We start from the raw sequence: 15851 nt of genomic DNA, 5'->3' as shown, positions 1-15851 counted from the left end.
TCTTGCAGCGGCATGCTATTCCATCCGGTTTGCGTTTAGTTGGACCATCATTTATTTTTCAACAGGACAATGACCCCAAACACACCTCCAGGCTGTGTAAGGGCTATTTGACCAAGAAGGAGAGTGATGGGGTGCTATGCCAGATGACCTGGCCTCCACAGTCACCAGACCTGAACCCAATTGAGATGGTTTGGGGTGAGCGGAACCGCAGAGTGAAGGCAAAAGGGCCAACAGGTGCTAAGCTTCTCTGGGAACTCCTTCAAGATTGTTGGAAGACCATTCCCGGTGACTACTTCTTGAAGCTTATCAAGAGAATGCCAAGAGTGTGCAAAGCAGTCATCAAAGCAAAAGGTGGCTACTTTGAAGAACCTAGAATAAAAGACATAATTTCAGATGTTTCACAATTGTTTGCTAAGTATATAATTCCACATGTGTTAATTCATAGTTTTGATGCCTTCAGTGTGAATGTACAATTTTCATATTCATGAAAATACAGAAAAATCTTTAAATGAGAAGGTATAGTACTATACTGTATAGTAATTTACTTGGTTAATTCTAATTTTAAAAAAAATTCAGGTAAATATTAGTGATGAGTGTACTCGGTGCTTGGGTTTTCCCGAGCATGCTCGGGTGACCACCGAGTATTTGTTAGTGCTCGTAGATTTGGTTTTCTTCCCAGCAGCTGAATGATTTACAGCTACTTGTCTGCTTGATTACATGTGGGGATTCCCTAGCAACCAGGCAACCCCCACATGTACTTAGCCTGGCTAGTAGCTATAAATCATTCAACTGCCTCAATGAAAACTAAATCTCCGAGCAGTCATAAATACTCGGAGGTTACCCGAGCGTGCTCTGGAAAACCCAAGCAACGAGTACACTTGCTCATCACTAGTAAATATGTATATATATATATATATGTTTAATGTTGAAAATTATTTTACTATAAGTTATTTGAGGTAGCAACTGATCAATGGTGAATGGATGAATGTGGCGGATAATTTTATGAAATCCTATGTTATTCCGTTCACACATAAAAATTATAGATTTTTCTACACAAGTAAAAGAAAAAAAAAACCACTATCTCCAGTGGAACAAGTTTGGTAGAAATCAACTAGGACAGCATATAATAAAGATTTATGATTTTCATTCTGCCGAGGCCAGAGATGCTGTTGCCTTTCATAGAGGCTGAATCGTAGCTGCCTGACTGATTCCCATCACTTCCACGAGCTGTGATTTAATGTCCGGAGAACTGTCAGGCACTTCTGTGGCTTCAGATAACAGTGCATTTCGCTATCCTAAAGCTTATAGTCCAGCTTATACCCTGTGGAGTTTAGGGGGACAGGTGGCAATGACAGGGACCAGTGCTAAACACACATGGAAGGGCTTTACGCGAAGAGGATGAAGAGGTTGCGATCACCTTGAGGTTGAGGTCGATGATTGATCTGTGCTAGTATTTGTAAATGGTCCACGTACTCTAAGGAGAGATTTCATGGATCATTGCTGCATTGTAGTGAATGATGAGGAGATTGCTACTTTGCATTGCATTATGTGGAAAAATATCTAGACATTCAGAACATTTTATTGGGCATTCCCCCAATAACTCAATATAAGTGATGAATGTTTGAACTCTCGTATTTCCACTTCTGGAATCAGCTTTAGAGCAGAAGTTCCAAGTCCACAAAACCACAATGAGAAGGATGAAAAATGGGGCACCAGTCAAGCATTCGTCTTGATAAGTCCAGTGAGGGAGCCCAATGATCCAACAGTTATTCTTTATATACTTCTTAAAATTAAAGATGTCCTCCAATCAAAATGTTTATCCTTTGAATATATTGCAGTAATCATATTATATAGCGCTGTGTACTTACAGTTGCTTATTTTGCCTTTCTGCCCAGTTAATTCTTTTTTTTTCATTAGGTCTATGACATCACTTGATTTAAAACCGATTAGCTTCTAAGCTCTATGTAGAAAAAGGAAGTCTCTTTTTCCCTGCATCAGTTATCATTAGAACAACAATTCTACATCATTGCAAAGTCTCTAAGAGGGAGGAGGAGTGGAGCAGCTAGGCCAGGATTTGAAGAGGAAGGTGGAGATGTGCTGCCCGGGACTTTGCAGTAATGTAGAATTGTAATTCTAATGATGACTCATGCAGAAAAAAGACTCATTGTTTCTACATAGAACTTAGAAAGGATTCGGCTAGTCTGTTTTTAATCACATGTTTTTTTTTTTGGAAGTGCATTTGAACAGCAAGGTTGATTGCTGTTGAGGGGAACTAGAAAAAAAAAAAATCTATAAATCTTCAGCAGAGCGAGTGTGAGCGAGCTGAGTGTGTCCTGAGCGTAAGTGTGGACGGCGGTAAGTGTGACTTGTGATTCAGTGAAGAGGTATTTGGAAAGCCTTTAACAAATACCTGTGTGAATTGGTGTGAGTTGCTGAATTGGGGGTAGGTATATTCATAAGGGTTAACTTAGGGTGGGGGCTCATAGTTAAGGGTTTATAAGGGGCAGCTGTTTGGGGCTCAAGTCCTTTTTGGAAGTGCATTTGAACAGCAAGGTTGATTGCTGTTGAGGGGAACTAGAAAAAAAAAAATCTATAAATCTTCAGCAGAGCGAGTGTGAGCGAGCTGAGTGTGTCCTGAGCGTAAGTGTGGACGGCGGTAAGTGTGACTTGTGATTCAGTGACTTTGGATTCAGGGAGTTTCCAGGGGAGGAATTGCTGTCTGATTTTTATTAATACTTTGTATTTATTTATTTATTTTTTTTTAATTGAACTGTTCTGTCTGGTGCAATCCCCATTAGGAAATGTGCTCCACGATTGTTAATGCCATCCAGTGCACATCTTGCCACATGTATGCAGTCCTTGAGCAGCCGATCGAGGGTGCATACTGCTGTGCGAGATGTGAGCACGTTGTGCATTTGGAAACCCAGATTCTGACTCTAAATGTGCAGCTGGCAACACTGAGATCCATAGACAATATGGAAAGGAGTCTTCTGCTCACGGAGCAGACGCTCAATGGGACAGATGAGGGGGGTGATGGTGGGATGGAGCTGCAGGACAATGAAGTAGCAAGCTGGGTGACAGTTAGGAAGCGGGGTAGAGGGAAGAGTGCCAGGGAGGCTAGTCCTGATCTGGAACACCCCAATAAGTTTGCTAAGTTGGCAGATGAGGGGGGTGCCAGTACAGGGGTAGCACTGCTGCAGCCAGGCATGTCCTCTGAAAGCCGGAGGAGTGACTGCTCCAGTAAGGAGGGAAATAGGAGAGCAGGGCAGGCCAGACAGGTGCTGGTAGTGGGGGACTCAATTATTAGGGGAACAGATAGGGCAATCTGTCACAAAGACAGGGATTGTCGAACGGTGTGCTGCCTACCTGGCGCTCGAGTCCGACACATCGCTGATCGGGTGGACAGATTATTGGGAGGGGCTGGTGAGGACCCAGCGGTAATGGTGCACATTGGCACTAATGACAAAGTTAGAGGTAGGTGGAAGGTCCTTAAAGATGATTTCAGGGAATTAGGCTGCAAGCTGAAAGCAAGGACCTCCAACGTGGTATTTTCCGAAATACTGCCGGTACCACGTGCCACGCCAGAGAGGCAACGGGAGATTAGGGAGGTTAATAAGTGGCTCAAGAATTGGTGTAGGAAAGAGGGGTTTGGGTTCCTGCAGAACTGGGCCGACTTCTCAGTTGGCTACAGGCTCTACGCTAGGGACGGGCTGCACCTCAATGGGGAGGGTGCAGCTGTGCTGGGGGAGAGAATGGCTAGAAGGTTGGAGGAGTGTTTAAACTAGGAATTGGGGGGGAGGGTATTCATTTTATAGGAGGGGAAGATAGTGCAGACAGAGACCTGGGCACAAATAAGGAAGTTGGGGGTGGCGGTGGCATGGGGGTTGGGGTCAGAACAGTTAATAATTTAAGAAATAGAAGTACAGAGAGGAACATAAAGTGCATGTATACTAATGCCAGAAGCCTCGCCAACAAAATGGACGAATTAGAACTAATGTTGTTGGAGCATAATTATGACATGGTGGGGATATCTGAAACGTGGCTGGATGAGAGCCATGACTGGGCTGTTAACTTGCAGGGCTACAGCCTGTTCAGAAATGACCGTACAGATAAGCGAGGGGGAGGGGTGTGTCTATATGTAAAATCATCCTTAAAACCCATTCTGCGCGATAATATAGGTGAATTTAATGAAAATGTAGAATCCCTGTGGGTGGAGATAAGGGGAGGGGGAAAAAATAATAAATTACTGATAGGGGTTTGTTATAAATCTCCAAAAATAATGGAAGCAATGGAGAATATCCTCGTAAAGCAAATAGATGAAGCTGCGACTCAAGGAGAAGTCATTATTATGGGGGACTTCAACTACCCTGAAATAGATTGGGGAACAGAAACCTGCAGTTCCAGCAAAGGTAATCGGTTTTTGACAATTATGAGAGACAATTACCTTTCACAACTGGTTCAGGACCCAACAAGAAGGGGGGCACTGCTAGACCTAATATTAACCAACAGGCCAGACCGCATATCAAATATAAGGGTTGGGGGTCACTTGGGAAATAGCGATCATAAAATAATAAGTTTTCAAGTATCCTTTAAAAAGATGTGTAGTAGAGGGGTTACAAGGACACTAAACTTCAGGAGGGCAAATTTCCAACGGATGAGAGAGGATCTTGGTGCAATTAACTGGGACGATATCCTGAGACACAAAAATACACAAAGAAAATGGGAGACGTTTATTAGCATCCTGGATAGGACCTGTGCACAGTATATACCGTATGGGAATAAACATACTAGAAATAGGAGGAAACCAATATGGCTAAATAGAGCTGTAAGGGGCGCAATAAGTGACAAAAAGAAAGCATTTAGAGAATTAAAGGAAGTAGGTAGTGAGGAGGCATTAAATAAATACAGAAAATTAAATAAATTCTGTAAAAAGCAAATCAAGGCAGCAAAGATTGAGACAGAGAGACTCATTGCCAGAGAGAGTAAAAATAATCCTAAAATATTCTTTAACTACATAAATAGTAAGAAACTAAAAAATGATAGTGTTGGCCCCCTTAAAAATAGTCTGGGTGAGATGGTGGATGAGGATGAGGAAAAAGCCAATATGCTAAATGATTTTTTTTCATCAGTATTTACACAAGAAAATCCCATGGCAGACAAAATGTCTAGTGATAAAAATTCCCAATTAAATGTCACCTGCTTAACCCAGCAGGAAGTGCGGCGGCGTCTAAAAATCACTAAAATTGACAAATCTCCGGGCCCGGATGGGATACACCCTCGAGTACTGCAGGAATTAAGTACAGTCATTGATAGACCATTATTTTTAATCTTTAAAGACTCCATAATAACAGGGTCTGTGCCACAGGACTGGCGTATAGCAAATGTGGTGCCAATATTCAAAAAGGGGACAAAAACTGAACTCGGAAATTATAGGCCAGTAAGCTTAACCTCTACTGTGGGTAAAATACTGGAGGGCATTCTAAGGGATGCTATACTGGAGTATCTGAAGAGGAATAACCTCATGACCCAGTATCAGCACGGGTTTACTAGGGACCGTTCATGTCAGACTAATTTGATCAGTTTCTATGAAGAGGTAAGTTCCAGATTGGACCAAGGGAACCCAGTGGATGTAGTGTATATGGACTTTTCAAAAGCTTTTGATACGGTGCCACACAAAAGGTTGATACATAAAATGAGAATAATGGGGATAGGGGAAAATATGTGCAAGTGGGTTGAGAGCTGGCTCAGGGATAGGAAACAAAGGGTGGTTATTAATGGAGCACACTCGGACTGGGTAGCGGTTAGCAGTGGGGTACCACAGGGGTCAGTATTGGGCCCTCTTCTTTTTAACATATTTATTAATGACCTTGTAGGGGGCATTCAGAGTAGAATTTCAATATTTGCAGATGACACTAAACTCTGCAGGGTAATCAATACAGAGGAGGACAATTTTATATTACAGGATGATTTATGTAAACTAGAAGCTTGGGCTGATAAATGGCAAATGAGCTTTAATGGGGATAAATGTAAGGTCATGCACTTGGGTAGAAGTAATAAGATGTATAATTATGTGCTTAATTCTAAAACTCTGGGCAAAACCGTCAATGAAAAAGACCTGGGTGTATGGGTGGATGACAAACTTAAATTCAGTGGCCAGTGTCAGGCAGCTGCTACAAAGGCAAATAAAATAATGGGATGCATTAAAAGAGGCATAGATGCTCATGAGGAGAACATAATTTTACCTCTATACAAGTCACTAGTTCGACCACACTTAGAATACTGTGCACAGTTCTGGTCTCCGGTGTTTAAGAAAGACATAGCTGAACTAGAGCGGGTGCAGAGAAGAGCGACCAAGGTTATTAGAGGACTGGGGGGTCTGCAATACCAAGATAGGTTATTACACTGGGGGCTATTTAGTTTGGAAAAACGAAGACTAAGGGGTGATCTTATTTTAATGTATAAATATATGAGGGGACAGTACAAAGACCTTTCTGATGATCTTTTTAATCATAGACCTGAAACAGGGACAAGGGGGCATCCTCTGCGGTTGGAGGAAAAAAGGTTTAAGCATAATAACAGACGCGGATTCTTTACTGTAAGAGCAGTGAGACTATGGAACTCTCTGCCGTATAATGTTGTAATGAGTGATTCATTACTTAAATTTAAGAGGGGACTGGATACCTTTCTGGAAAAGTATAATGTTACAGGGTATATACACTAGATTCCTTGATAGGGCGTTGATCCAGGGAACTAGTCTGATTGCCGTATGTGGAGTCGGGAAGGAATTTTTTTCCCCAATGTGGAGCTTACTCTTTGCACATGGTTTTTTTTTGCCTTCCTCTGGATCAACATGTTAGGTTAGGCTATGGGTTGAACTAGATGGACATATAGTCTTCCTTCAACCTTAATAACTATGTAACTATGTAACTATGTAACTATGATGCCATGGACTTAATGAAAAAGAAACAAATTGGATAGAGGGGCAAAATGAGCAATTGTAAGCCTAGATGGGATGTCCACCTTTGGGGACAGGACACATTTTTTTTGTTAAATGCATGTATTTGGGGCCCAAATTATTTTTTGCAGTTGAGCTTTATTAACAGTTTTGCACCCTTTGGCTTTTACAAGTTCATTGTTTCTTTGAACATTCAGACATGATGTGTGTTGTGTCATATTTCAACTGAGAGGAGCTGAAAAAAAAGGCAGATATAAGAGTTGCAAACTCTCTCCTCCGACCATCGTAGAGGGAGAACTGATGGATTCTCATTCAGCTCATTCTGCAGCAACAGAGACTACAGTAGATAAACTGCGCCAATTTTTTAAAGAAACCCAATTCCAAACATGTTTTTAGCTTCAATTATACGTATTTAAGTAAAAACCGGTGGACAACCCCTTTGGAAAGACGGAGTAGGTTTTTAATAACCAAAAAAGGTCATCAGTGTAGCACTTAGGCTAGATTCCTACATTCTTTCTTCATGGTCCAAGGACGGACTATGATGCAAGGAGGAGCAGCAGGTCTCCGGACCAGAATGCAGCAGAATCTCACCGAACCATGAAACCATCTTTATGGCAGCACTGATTAACAATTTTTTACCAAATACTTTTGGCCAACCGTACAATTCTGCTTGAACCAAACACAATGAATCGCCTTTTATTAAATTTGACTGCTGTGATTATACAGAATTTAACCATTATTTTCATTTTTTAACCCTTTCTCAAGCTTTGACATTTCTAAATGTTACGTTTTTGCTGGCAATCTGGTGCTTGATGTTCATAAATGTCACTCGAAAAGGGTGACAATCCCACTCTTTCATTGCCAGGTCCCTGCATTACTAGAGACTCACAATCGACATCGCATTGCATTTATTTTTTTACTGCATATCAGATCTACCAGTATCAGAACTCCTATATCTATATTGCTTTGCCTGCACATAAAGTAACTTTTTTCATAAGGTCACTTGTCGAATAAGTCAAATGTTAGCGTTTAGGCTCCGGGTTTGGCTGTAAAGAATGAACAGTCTCGATGAATACGGTTGGGTTTGCATTATGACTTAAAGATGTAATGAATATCATTGTAATCTATTAAATACTGTGATTTATTTCCTGTCCTTAGTTATTGTGTTGGGTTGCATTTGCTTATATTTTTTATAGGAAACCTGTCAACAAAGTTTATTCTCTAGAACTAAAAACTTATGTTAATTTACCATGAAGTGTCTGCTGGACGTTCCCTGTCTTCCCAAGTGTCCGGCAAACCGGAAACCCTAAGACCAAGTTCATGCAGGAGCGTATTTTCTGTCTATGATCGACCACACATGGTCAGCACATGGACCAGTGATAAATAGAGATGAGCGAACCAGAACTGTAAAGTTCAAGGTTCGTACCAGACACCAGGTGCTAAACTCCAAACATGAATTTCTCCCGGAGGTCAGTTATAGTTTTCACAGTTCCAGGAGAAGAGAGAGAGAGAGACAATGTGAGAACTAGCCACTCATCCTAGTGCTTAATACGACCATTTTACAGCATCAAACTTCGGGTCCCCATTGATTCTATGGGGTTCGGAGTTCAAGTTCAAGTTAGGGTAGGGTTATGGTATCTGAACTGAACTTTAGACAAACATTCTGTCAAACCCAATGAACCTGAGCATCAACAGATCTGCTCATCCCTAGTGATAAACCATGAGTTAGTGTATGTGGGCTGTTCTGCCCATAGACTTGGTCTGCATGGAAAAAAAATGCAACATGCGCTAGTTTCTGACTGACTGATTTGTAGAAATGACTGGTATGAAAAAAATGCAATACCCATTTGAAATTAGCCATAATTTTCTCACATACAGTATCATTGATTAAAGTGGATGTTGCTTCGTAATCCCCAGGCTGCTATAAATCTCACAATGTGTGGGTTAACATCGATCTGGTACATGCACATTGTAACTTCTTCTCTCTGGGCAGAAGAAAAACACGTCAACAGTGATTGCTCCTGTCGGCAATTCTGCTGCTTCAGGTCAACAGAGCAGCTCTTCTTCTTCTGGGCTTCTCTGTTGGCGGGGTGTGACTGTTGACATCATGCTGATTGACAGCTGGCTCCCAGCTGCCAATAAGCATGACATTGGCAATGACCCCTTATCAATAGAGCAGAGCGAAAAAGAATGAGCTCTCTTGACCTGAAGCAGCAGAATCACTGGCAGGAGCGGTCATTGACCCTTCTGAACTGGGAGAGGTCAGCGCTGAGCATAACAAGCAAGTAGGTAACAACTACCTGCCTGTACATTTGTAGGGCCATAAAAGAAAAATATAATAGTCCTGAACAACCCGTTTACGTAAAAGAAAAAAGTATACGTCTTTGGTATCACGCTGAATGTTCTGGGATTTAATTGGTAACAGTTCTCCTAATGGAGATTGACATGCCTGATATGCCAGTGTAAGGAGACTTATACGCCATGCAATGCTCCTCTGGGAAATGCCTTTTGGAAGAAGGGATGTAATGAAAACAAAATATAATCGGAAAAATAGAAAAAAAATAAAAAATAAAAATTGACCAATACTGAAAGAGTTAATTAGCAGAAAATCAAAGGAAATAATGAAAAGCAACAACATGATAATTTGAAGCTGAGAATTCACTTTGGGATAATTAAAGGGATTGAAACCATTTTTGCTATTAGACGCGAGCCTCCTATGTGTTACATTTTTTTGGTAATTTTATGTTGCTTTTTTGCATTGCTTATGTAGAATAATGTGTAATATATGGCTTTTTTGGCTGCATTTGACGGGATATTGCTTTGGGTTTGTGGCATTAACATAAAAGCGGCGGTGACAAAGAAACCATGTTCAGGAAATCAATAATATTATCAGTGATGATTCTAATTACGATGATTATTGTTATTATTGTGTTTATTGCTGTCGGCGCGGCGCAGTCAGCGGATGGTTACTGACTGATCATGTTAATGAGCATCCCAGCCACACACAGATAAATGGCAGCTGTGGATGCAAAATAAACAGAATAATCGAGGATTTCTATAATCCATCTGGGGTCCCGGGTAACATGGAAATTCACACAGTAAACAAAATGGATTCATTGTGTATTAATGACCTGTTTGAAGTCCGGCTCTATGAACTTCCAGATTTTTGTAAAAAAGGAAAAAGAAATAGGACGGGAGCGGGACTGACAGCTGAAATAAGCACCAGGACGCATCTCCTCATTATCCTCAAGGTGAATGTTCCAACCCAGCAAACAAGATATTGCATTTTGTCTTCTAAGGGAAATATAAAGCTGAAAATGCTCGGCCCGTGTCAGTCTGGGCGTAGGATTTTCATTTCCAGGATACGATATTTTTGCATGGTTTTTATTATTTTATTACATGCAAATACAACGCTATAAAGATGCAGAAATAGCCGTCGCTTCCTGACCGTGATACATGAAGGGGCCAAAGGCCCCCCAACTACAGGTATTATAAGTGTTGCATGACAGGTGGGGACCTACTGTCCCATGTAACACCACACATAACAAAGTGAGTACAGATCATGTAGTAAATGTCAGCTGCAGTCCTATGTAATGCCACTGATAACAGTGGTAACTCCCATAGAACAGATAATGTAGATAATGTTACCTGCAGTCCTATGTAACACCAACGATAACAAAGTGATTACTGAGTACAGATAATGTAGTAGATGTTACCTGCAGTCCTATGTAAAACCACACAACACAGTGATAACGAGTACAGATAGTATAACGGATGTCACAGGTAGTCCTATATAACACCACAGGTGTAACAGTGATAACTCTCTTAGTACAGATCATGTAGTAAATGCCACCTGCAGTCCTATGTAACACCACAGGTATAACAGTGATAGCTCTCTCAGTACAGATAATGTAGTAGATGTCCCCTGCAGTCCTATGTAACACCACAGAGAACACATTAATAACAAATAATGTGGTGCTATATAAGAAAGTAATGTGAATATGTTTGCTTTGTATATATGTAGATCTATATTTTTATGAATGATCATCAGGCGGTAGCCATGGGCAAAGTACTTGTCTCTTACGCTCCGGCATGGCCACACAAGGCCCATTCATTCAGTAAATAAAGAAACCAGACAATGTTTGGAATTAATGGCTGTGTCATTTATTTTTGAGTTACTTAAAGATCCAATCAAATACCAGATTAACTTTTAAAACTTAACTTTTCAATTAACCACCAGATTTTAAACCACCGTACATGACCAATCCACCCAATAAGGGCGATTTCCCCACAAAACAAATGATCACGACAGGGAAAGAACTTAAAATAAAGGGAGGGAGGGTGGGATCTTCGGTTTCTTCAGGTAACCGATGAGTGAAGTAAAATCATAAATACAGGGCTTTTTATAATCCAGAAAAAGACCGCCAAACCACAATCCACCAATGAGAAACCGTTATTTCCAGCGCCAAACAGCTGGAAATAACCAGTTTAAACCGCTCGTGGCATAGTTACCACAGCTAACTTCTTATTAAAATTTACCTCATAAAACACCACAGATAGCCAATCAGCTTTTATTCAGGGCCTGTGTGTCCATGAGACCCCCCCTATAATTCTTTATTATGGACGGGGGAGGGCTGACATTATACTTGAAAGTGGGGGTCCTGGCTGGGTGTGTGAACTTGTGCTGTGAAGGTGCTACGCCTGTGCAGGTTGCATATGACCAATGTTGCTAGTTTGCCAGGACCAGATGTTTTACAGTTCAGTGAGGGAGACCACCATTTGAAAATAAACTTTAGACTGAATGGGAACGTGGTAGGGAATGTATACAAGAGATTGTGGGTACACAGTCGTATGAACGTTTCCCTTACACCTCAAAGTATATTCCTCACAGTATTAATTTCTTCCTTTTTACTTGTCCTCTGTATTCCTTGTTTTTTGCTACTTCACCACAATCCAGCTCAACACTACAGTCCAGTTAGCAAGAGCAATTTACTTAACTCGCAATTCCATGTCTTCTTTTCCCCTAGGGAGGCTATGGTGCCAATATAGCTGGTACTTTTCTTCTCTAATTCTGACCTTTTGGAACTCCCACTCTGGACACTCTATTCATCTTGTGTACTCAGTCCTGTCCAGGCCCGTTACCTTCAGATGTTATAACTCTGGGCGTCCTCTTCCAGAACGGGTCTCCAGAGAATCACTCTGTCTCCCAGTCACCTTTCCTCCTCACTGTTTTGGATCATGCTATCTCTTTCATTCGGTCTCGTCTCTCTCTAGGGACACCTTAGAATGTGGCACTGCTCATATCGGACCTTAGGTCCTCTTTCTATGTGTACTGGACTCTTTCTCTCTTCCTGACAGGAAACTGTCTCTTGTCCCTTCAGCTTAGCCCCTTCCACTCCAGGCCAATCCCAACCATTAACTCTAACTGCCCCCATCAACTACCTGTTGCTGGGCAGAGGGCAGAATACAATACCAACACCATAATGCACTTCACCCTTCACATTACACATCAACAATACACATATTCCTCAAGGGGAAACATGGGCAGCATTTCCATCTCCTTTTATGTCACATCTTCTAACTTTTCCACTGAGCGAGAAGTTGGGTTAGGGATAGTTTATGGTGTATTTTTCACTTTAAATATTGGCTGTGAGAATCATGTCTTATTCATCTTGTTGTAAACTTGCTGTAGAGAACTTTGATCCCTGAAACACATTATTTTTCTGTGGACACCGAAGAATAAACAACTACTGCTAAGAAAACAAACTCTTTTTAAAGATGGTGCTGGTTGTCCTGTTTTTTCCCGTTACTTTACGTTTTTCACCCCCAGCATGGTATACTTGTGGGATCATAGTACTGTCAGAGTTTTCCACTATTTTTCCTGTCTCATAGTGTTGTGCCTAGCTCAGCACAACCGGTCAAGGTGAGCATTTCCGTCACACTCAGTCCCTGCTATGACTCACTGACTCGCCAATGTTCTGCCATCCTTGCTCCTCCCCACACCTATCGGTTATGTATTACACAAGAATTTATATTTTTCAAGGTACTTCTATATATTCCCCATGCAGTGATGATTATAATAAGATAATATCAGTCAAGAAATGTGACTGGTGACAAGTCCTGGTGGCTAAGCGGTCACGATGCGTGTTCCCCCATAAATTCTAGACAGGCAGGATTCTCATAACTGACTTACATACATACATGATTTTTACAAAACCCTTTCTGATGGAAAGGAACAGGATAGCTCGAAAATCCTCTGAATGTTTGAGCCGATAAGCTGCCATTTCAGTGGAGAACGTCCAAGAGCCACATTAAAATACAAAGCAGAAAATCACCCAACATCCGCTCTTCTTGTTCATCTGGCTCTTGAATAACAATGTCCTAGGATTTTTAGACATTGACCTTAGTTTGATCCTTCGCTGTCAAAGTAAAAGGGCACGAACCAGTTCCAAATCTCAGATGAGAACACATTTCTCTCAGCGATTCTGTATCATCCAGATATACTGCTATTCTTTGATGTTGAGAACAGAATGGAATTAGTCTTAGAAATGCTGCTTAATGCAAGTGGGAAATGAGGAAAGCTACTTAAGGCTCTTGTGCACTTGAAAAGCTTCTGCTGAAAAAACTTTTAGTAACATTTGATTTAGTAAAAGTAAAGAATTTACCCAATTTTGCACTCTGCGAGCGGTGATGTCAGTAAGGTTACCGCAGTTTATCAACTATGAACTATGATAACCTTATTGATGCCAGCACTCGTCGCAGCAGCCGAATTCAAACTCAGCTGTCATTGTGCTCCAGATGTCATGCTGAGCGGTCACTTTACTGATGTCAGACACCTTTGAATTATTTTAATTTTTAAAAGATTTTTCTCTGTGTGTATGTGTTTATTACTTTTGACTATGGGGTTAATAATGGGGTGTCATATAGACGCTTCTGAATTACTAACCCCTGGACTTGATGTCAATGGACAATACACAGCTGACATGAACCCCCAAACCATTACCTTGCTTGCCAAGGCACCAGGGCAAGGGTAAGAGCCAAGTCTAAGTGCCAGTATTCCCACCTGATGAAGATGGTATTTCCGTTGAAACGCGTTGTGGCTAAACTTCATGTCGTGTCAGAGTCTCCTTTCAGCACTCCTGTGACCAATTTCTACCTTTTATCCTGTGTCCATCCGCCCTTGGAGGTTTTCGGCTGGAGCTGCGGCGGTGCCTGGCATTTTTTCTTATCCCTGGGGCTGTCTCCTTAAACTTTGCTGGTTTTTAAAATTAGTGGGGGACCCCACTTCGTTTCTTGAGGGATCCCCCTTCCTGTTAATGTCTAGTAAGTGCCAAGCAGACAGCAGTGAGCTGATATTAATAGCCTGGGAAGCTCCAGGGATATTGGCGTCTTACCAGAATAATAAGAACAACAACTCACAGCTGTCTGCTTTCCCTCAGTAGGGTATTAAAAATAAGGGGAACCAAGACAATCTTTTTGTTTATTCTTTTATATATTAGCTAAATACATGTACAGTAAGTTACACATGCACTGCACTAATTATATATGACACGAATGTCCACGGATCCGTCCATCACTAACAATGTTCACTAAAGCAATGCACTATAACCTACTCATGGGGATAACTGTCACATCTGTCAACTGTGCTAAAAATATACAAATATGAAACTTATGTAAAAAGAGAAAACACATGATATAAGTTTCATATTTGTATGTTTTTTCCTACACAGTTATTAAAAAAAAATTACCTGCCTGATGGAAGCCAAAGGGACACTTTATCGACCCTTTCAGGTTGAACTTGATGGACCTAGGTCTTTTTTCAACCTATGTAAATCAGCTAGAACATTTGTTTCATCAGACCCTATGAACCATCCAATAGAACCTTGGAAGACACTTTTATATGTAAGTATACTCTTCTCCATTGAATAACTGGTCCCTGTGCCCCTTACGGTTTCATAGACGGTATCTCATTATCGGCCACCAACCCGTTTCCTTAATGGACAGGCTATATGCACTACACAGAATAACCACTGGTGGTGAAATTTGAGCAAACATTTTTTTTGTGCTTAGTCCAGCAGCCATTTGGCAACTGGACCAGACCCCTGTAAACCTCCTCCTACCTGCACCTCATCTGATAAGTCAAAGCCTAACATCTGCTATAATCTGAATCTCCTGTTCCCGCTTCCAGAATTTCTCTCATGCTGCCCCAGTTTTCCGGAATGCACTACCCTTGGCAATCCAGTTTATTCACACTATCCCTTGTTCTTTTTTCCACACACTCAGTAGCACTTTGCACATTCACTTGTATAGCTTCTGGAAAACCAACAAAAAAAAGTACAAAACCCGATGGATGGTATACATAATCCTTTATTAATAAAAATTTCTAAAAAGAGGTTTAAAATGGTGGAACACATATAGGGCAAGATACCCAGCAGCAATGAGTACAAGTAAAAATTGTATCAATAAATAAGATAGTAATTCTAGAGATTAGCTCGATATTGGTAAGTAAAGCAACAAATTATCAGGTCTGAATTACAGACATCTAGAATAAATTAGTGACCATGAGGAAGCAGGGGTGGACACAGACAGCTTGGGGCCCCTGTGCAGGAAATGTGTCTGGCCCCCCCTACTTTTAAGGTGACAAAGCTATGTATATATATACACACACAGTATATATAGCCACACACACATATATGTATGGATTACATAGTCTCCTTTATTATGTGCAGTATATTACCGTCCCTTATTATACAGTGCCCTCTCTTTTTATGGACAGCGCCGTCCCTTACATTTTGGATTTTATAGAGCCCTGTTTTTTTATTACATACCGTCCTCTCTTGTTAGCTGTGTAATGCAATGATGCCTGATGGAGCATGGGAAAGCTTCTTTTGTTATA

The 15851-nt window shown here is 41.1% G+C and overlaps 1 protein-coding gene across 1 annotated transcript in view; it reads left to right on the top strand.

Moving 5' to 3' along the window:
- Positions 1 to 15851, top strand: part of LOC138645228 (uncharacterized) — a 246106-nt gene that overhangs the window by 206921 nt on the left and 23334 nt on the right. The gene's annotated exons all lie outside the window — the stretch shown is intronic.

Source organism: Ranitomeya imitator, chromosome 7 (assembly GCF_032444005.1).
Source record: "Ranitomeya imitator isolate aRanImi1 chromosome 7, aRanImi1.pri, whole genome shotgun sequence".
In the NCBI taxonomy this organism is placed as follows: Eukaryota; Metazoa; Chordata; class Amphibia; order Anura; family Dendrobatidae; genus Ranitomeya; species Ranitomeya imitator.
The sequence above is the reverse complement of the archived record's forward strand: the minus strand, read 5'-3'. Positions and strand labels throughout refer to the sequence as shown.